Raw genomic sequence first — 7,016 nt, forward strand, 5'->3', positions numbered from 1 at the left:
GCTGCCTTGTGCTCAACCGCTGCAGATGCAAGAGACTCTTTCAATTTTGTAATTTCACTCTGAGCAGTTTCCTTCTCATTCTCTTGTTTACCTATTCTACTAATGAGAGAAAATTTATCTTGTTGTAATGTTTCAATTTCAGTTGTCAAAGTGCTGATCTTCTCTTGAGCGTCTCTGTAATTAATTTGTTCTTTAGCTAAATCTTTGCTGCACGATTCAAAGTCAGTTGTCAAGCGTTGATTTTCTTCCTTTAAATTACTGGATTCATCTGTTAATTGTTGATTCAAAGAAGTCGATTCTTCTAGATTAGCTTTCAATTTTGATTGCTCCTGCATATATTCTAGGTTTTCATTTATCGCTTCAGCCAACTGTTCTTTCGTAGACTCGATACAACTTTCGTGGTTTGTATTGGTAGCTTCTAACTCAGTAACTGTAGCCGTTAGAGCTTCTAATTCACTACTAAGGTCTTTAACTTTGGCATCCAGTAGAAATTTGTCTTCTTCAGTCGATAGCAAGATCGATTTTACCCTTTCTAATTCAGATTTTGTAACACCAAATTTTTTAACTAAATTATTAAAGTTGCTCATCCTTTTTTCAGTTTCGATCTTTAACTGTTTAACAGTTTTACGTTGTGTATTGCATTCTTCCGATAATTTAATATTTTCAGCCTCTAGTGTTTGGCTCTTTTTTAATAATTCTCTGTTAGATATGCGTAGGTGTTCCACTTCATCGACAAATGAATCAAGCTCTCTCCCACGACGATGCTGGACGGTCTTTAATTTTGATAAATAAATGTCTTTTTCTGATTTGATCGAGTTTACGAAACCTTGTAATTGAAGTTCAGATTGTTTAAGATCTTCATTCCACATTTTGGCTTCATTCAATTCACTTGTTATAACAGCAACTTCCTCGATAAGTTTTGCTTTTCCGTGTTCAAGATCGGACAACTGTAGTGAAATTTGACTTAAGGCATCTATAGCTTCTTCTTTATCGCTTACCAATTTCCGGATGATAGTTAAGAGGTTATCATCTTCTGCAACTATTCCAGCATTATTCTCAGTAGGACTATAGTCTGCGCTGGCATTAGTTGTTACTTCTTTAGATTCTACTTCCATTTCATCCATTGAGTGTGACTTAGTAGGTGAGGTTAAGCCATCATTGTTTACGTCGCTTTCCGAACTATTATTCGATGACTTTGTCCTATCACTAGCAATCTATTGCAAGCAATTATATTAGTTAGTATTGCCTAATAAATAACATTAAAGGTATCAAAAATACCTTCTAATTTATACTAATTCTTACATTAGCTGCTTGTAATTGGTTTAACGTAATCACAATATTTTCTCTTTCCTTCTGAAGATTCTTAATGTTGACTTCTTTGTCATGGAGTTCGTCGCAAATACTAACGACATAAATTTTAAGAACTTAAATACAATGCAAGTATTATAAAGTCGGAGTGGTTTGATAGTCGTTTATATTTTAGCATATTAGCAATCACAGTACAGAAGCTTTAAATTTCTACAGCAAATTGAGCTAAACTGCAATATCTACCAATACGGCATTGCTAGCAATACGCTGCAATAAATAAAATCCTCTGCTATCTCCATCGAAATGATCGTATAATATCAATATAATCACATATACACAATCATTGACAGAAATGTTGCACTTATCCGACTCATTATATCTACAATTGTAACATCACTACCTTTTAATTTTTTCGTCTTTTTCCAAACAAGCTTTCTCTAAAAGTTCTATACGACTTTGAAGACCTTCTTTATCACTAGTTGGTTCTAAAGTTTCTTCACGAAGTTCAGTCGCCTCATCTTTACTGTCAGTTACAATTTGGCTTTCTAAAGTTGACTTTTCCATAATTAAAGAATCAATTCGTTCTCTATACAGTGTTTCCGCTTCGGTGAGTTTAATTTCGGCATCTTCTTTTTCGTTCGTGACATTGTCAAGTTGATCTTGGAGATTATCGCAACCCATTTGTAGTTCACTTATTTTTGCGTCCTTATCCTGAATGTTCCTTTCAAGCTGTAATTGTAAACAGAACGATAGTTTAGATACTGAAAATCGAGCTTGTTAATGAATGACGGTTATTATACTGTTACCTCTATCATCTGATTTCAATTCAATGAGCAAATGGAAGGACAACAAGATGCATTAGTTACAACAAAGTGTATAGCCATCACGCTACTCGATATTATATGTAATTTAATAGCAAAGTAAACCGTAGTCAAATATTTTGTATGATATTGAGCTACCTTTTCATTTAGAAGAGTTACTTCCTCAGATTTGCTAAGTAATTCCCGCTCATAATTTTCGCTAACACTGGTTAAGCTAAGATTTTTAGTTAAAATAATATGCTAATCACCAATTAAAATGAATATATATCACTACATTATAAAGTGCATATCAACAAAATGTAATATTTTAGATAGGGTTTTACATCACTAGAATATTATAGCAGAGATAAAAACCTTAAAATTGTATCTTTATCTTGGCTAGCGCTGTCTTGATATTTCTTAATTTGCAGACATAAGAAATTTTTTTCTTCTTCAAGTAAATGTAACTGCTCCTGGAATTGCTGTTGCTGTAGCAGTAATTCATTGTTAAGTTTATTTAAGGTTGTTTCCCCCATCTCCAAGTGATTCTGCTTGTCTTCTAATTCTTTAGAATTTCTCATGAGATCATTTTCTAAATCTTGCTTCTCTGACGTTAACATGCTATAAGAATTGCGTAATGTCTCATATTCCTCCTTAACCTTCGTCAGCTGCATTTGATTGTCATTGAAATCATTGCGCATCTATTAAAGATGTAACCATGCAGATGGTAAGATCACTCTCCAACATGTGAACTGGAAAAATGAACTAGGTCACGTTATAAATAGCTACATACCAGAGAGACTTCATCTCTTAAACCTCGTTTCTAAATAAAAGAAATCGAATTTAATATAGGTATATCGCAGATTAAAAAATTATGAGCCTTGCAATAATCAATTCTCCAACGCTCAATACAAAGATGATCGGATCAGTACATGTAGTACGCAGTAATGTTATAAAGGGTCAGAAATAATCTTATTACCTCTTCAACATGATTATTAACGGCGTCATGTAATTGGTCTCGTTCACTTAGGAGTTGTTCCTTTTCATTACCAAGTAATTGTAACTTTTCTTTATATCTACCATTAAATACACAGTAATACATCAATATAATTTTAGATACAAGCAATTGCATATTTTTTTCTTCCTTTTCGTCAGTGAGTGGTATCTTTATCACATTGTAGTTCATAATGGCTAATTATTATTGATTCAAATGCTAATAAATTTTAAAGTACAAAGCATCAACAGGCGACTAAAATACTCGTATCTAAACTTCAGGTCCATACACAAAATCTATTAGTAGAAGACCGATATGAGTGAGTGACGGTTATTAATAAAACATAATATGAAGTACAACAATATCCAGTATGGTATCACATTGGCTAATATTCCTTCTTCAACTTTGTTGTTCAATACACGCTTACTACATGTTGGTCGGATCGAACCTTTCTAGGATTATCTACCCTCTAAAAATACAGATGTGTAATGACTTGCACCCAAATAGTAATAGTAGCCTCAATCATATACATCCATCCCATTTCAAAAGTAGGACTAGCCAATTTTTACGATCAATAATTTTAAGAGATATATATATAATGCAATTATCTCTAACGCGATATTGTATTTGCGTCAACGTTAAATGTTCCTTCAAAGTTCGTTCAGTTAAATAATACTACTAAGAAAAAATGCCAGATTATGGGCCGATATCAAAGCGCTAAAAATTCACAGCTAAAATAGTTATTGAAAAATAATACCCCTCAGCTACCAGTGAGGCTAGCTAGATTAGGTTGCAATGAAGTATGATCTGTTAAGCAAAATGAAAATCAAAAGTATTTTAAGAATGCTACGTATGAAGTTATTTTTGATAGCTTAATAATATCCAGTTTTTAATATAGGATATTTGCAGTAAAAGACCGCTTTACAATTTACGCGTATTTCTATAATGCAAAGGACGGAAATCAACTTTGGACAATTGGATGAATCAATGTGTGTATTTATCTAAGTATTTTTTGGTAGAAGTGAATTGTTAGTCTATTCCAACACTCTGAGACTATAATAGTCCATCTTTCTGTATATACTTTAGAGTTGGTGGTATTAATAATGTAAAGATTACCATCCATCAATCGTAAATTATTAACGTATCATTTGGACCAGTATCAACGTATCAGCTTCAAGTACAAGCAATATTTGTGTCAAGTTAGACGAAATATTTTCTACGAATGGTATGTATTAGTCTATGACTTATCGTATCTTTTAATAGAAGATGGTTTGATAAACAGTCTTTAATCTTAAGTTATCAGATCATGTTTCCATGCGTCATCTATGCATACTTCTGTATTAGAGATGGACTTTGAGATTTTCGAGGATAATATTGCTATTCATTTTTTAATATAGAGGCAATAAGACTAAGTTGCCCTCAATTTTAATAGATCAATGTCTATTATGCGTAATACAGCAATATAATAAGGCGATACTGTGTTGACCGATAGCTGTTTACAGTAGTCTACAGAAATTAATACAATCACAATTAATCGAAGGCACCTATTATTGAATTTATCATCGACCTCGTAGCGTTGTATAGAAGAGTCCCATCAAGAACAGAGAAAATGACTAGAATATAACAATTCACAAAATGCTTTCATCTATAAAGAAAATCAAATACTGCTATTGATTATGCTAGAAAGAAGGCACGTTGAATATATCATTGGGACGGCTATGATTTTTATCGCCATGATATTGCGATATTCAACATTTGCATGATACGATTTTTTGGGGGTTTCAGGAAATTGCAAGTGAATGCAATGCCATCATTATTATTTTCTCATGTTTGGATAAATCACCAGATAGCATGTTTACCCTAGACTCTATTATGGTAAAGAAGGATTTTATACAATTCAAGTTGTAGTCTCGTACTTGGAGCGTAGTAGGAACAAATGATAGCCTGGGATAATAATTTTGGGGAATTTGGATATCATGCTAGGGCAAATATTCCGGTAATGTGTGACTCAATAGGTAGATTAGGTTAATATCTTGACTATTCGATGAGAAATGTGAATTATTTGTAGCACAGCTGTGAAATTGTAGTAATGCAATTGGGGTCAATAAAGTGGTCCTTCAAAAGCAATGTTCAAGTCAGTCATTTTGAGATTTCTTTGGATTTTTGCATAGTCGTTGATACCGTTGTTTGAAATTAATGGTCAAAGTGTATCAACCACTTGACTATTAGGAAAAAAATGATTGAAATAAAATGAAAGACTACCGTAGAGTAGTCGATGTCAATTGATCAAAAGTATAGTCAACCTGTGAATTTCTTCTTCATTTTGTAACATGGATTTTTCAAAATCTTGGACTTTTTGATTGGATGCATCTAATAATTGTTGAATTCGATGGCATTCCTCTTGATAATGGCATTTTGCTTTTTGTAATTCTTCATCTAGTGATTTGTGATGATTTAATTCTTCTTGATGGCTATGCTGTAACTGTTTCATCTTTTGATCCAACTGGGTATTCATTTTATGTTCAAGATTGACTTTGAATCGATTGACTTCTTGTTCCAGCCGATCGATATGATTGAATTGTTCAAAGTTATCGTCAATACCGAGGCTACTGGCAAGGAGTGCCAGTACTTTCACGATATCATGTAATCCATATGTTGTCTGATCGATTGGAATTGGATTATCGGCATTTTCCTGGCTTTGAAGGTGATGAGACTGCTCATCATTATCTTCATTGGCTGATTGGAAACCATCGCCATCGCTTTGCAACGACAGGGTACTCTCGGAGTTGCCTGGCGTCACCAGTGCAACTTCACCGGAGTGAATCTCTTCTGACATAATAATGTATCTATCCGTGTCAATGTTATACTACTCTTCTGCTTAGGCTTTGAATGTCTAATTGAATGGTACTAATGTGTTGAAAAAAGCAACAACATCGTTGATCGATTGTGTTTTAAAGGCTGAACATTTTACCGATCCCTTGGATCGATGGTCAATTTGCGTTGGTGAATAGAAGATGATTGTAATTTTATGATGACAAGGATACTATAATCAGTCTGGTGAGGACAAGGAAGCGTACAACTTGTTCCACCAAAGTACACGTCTAGAATCCAACGCGTTTATCTTCTATCACTACAATATGAAGAGAAAAAAAAAGCCAATAAAGCAAAAGTGGTCAATGGACCACCTCGCTATAGCTGACACCAGATGACGACTATGATGTACTGATCGATTTCAAGCATTCTTAATCATAAAGTGTCCATTTAGCGTGGAATTGTATGGATACTAGGTTCAAAGTAGCATTGGCAAAGTAGTACAGTAAAAGATCACCTTGACAGTATGGCCCAGCATATTATCCAATAGGTCAATGATGACACGATTTCAACCTTTCAACCATGGACGTTACAACTGGCTGACTGGAGACTTCCCTTGGTGGCTAGGTTGTAACGTTTCTACGTCTATTGCAGGCTGATTTTGAATTAAAATAGGAAAGTAGGGCTGGATGAAAGAGATCAATGTCTTCTGCAAGAACTACCACAGTATTACTTACTTATTATGATGATTTTAATATTAATTATTATTGTTATGATGATGATGAATTGTTGAAAGCCCCCTGGCTAGCCAAGCAGCAACTGACGGGGCCCGTTCACTGTCTACAGTATACTGTACACTGTACAGTACAGTTCGATTCCAACACATGTATGTACTGTACACTGTAGAGTACATACTGTATCTCTACTGCACTACCACTTTCAGTAACTCTACTGCAATGGACAGCAGTAATGTTCACTCATACGGTCTACACTACTCCAATCTGTCTTACTCCAGTCTACAGAATGACCACAGAGATAGAAGTAAACATGGATGAGAAAGAAGGATGAAAATGATCAAAAGGGGGGGGGGGGCACTTTTCCAA

Source organism: Trichoplax adhaerens, genomic scaffold, assembly GCF_000150275.1.
Source record: "Trichoplax adhaerens TRIADscaffold_8 genomic scaffold, whole genome shotgun sequence".
Lineage (NCBI taxonomy): Eukaryota > Metazoa > Placozoa > Uniplacotomia > Trichoplacea > Trichoplacidae > Trichoplax > Trichoplax adhaerens.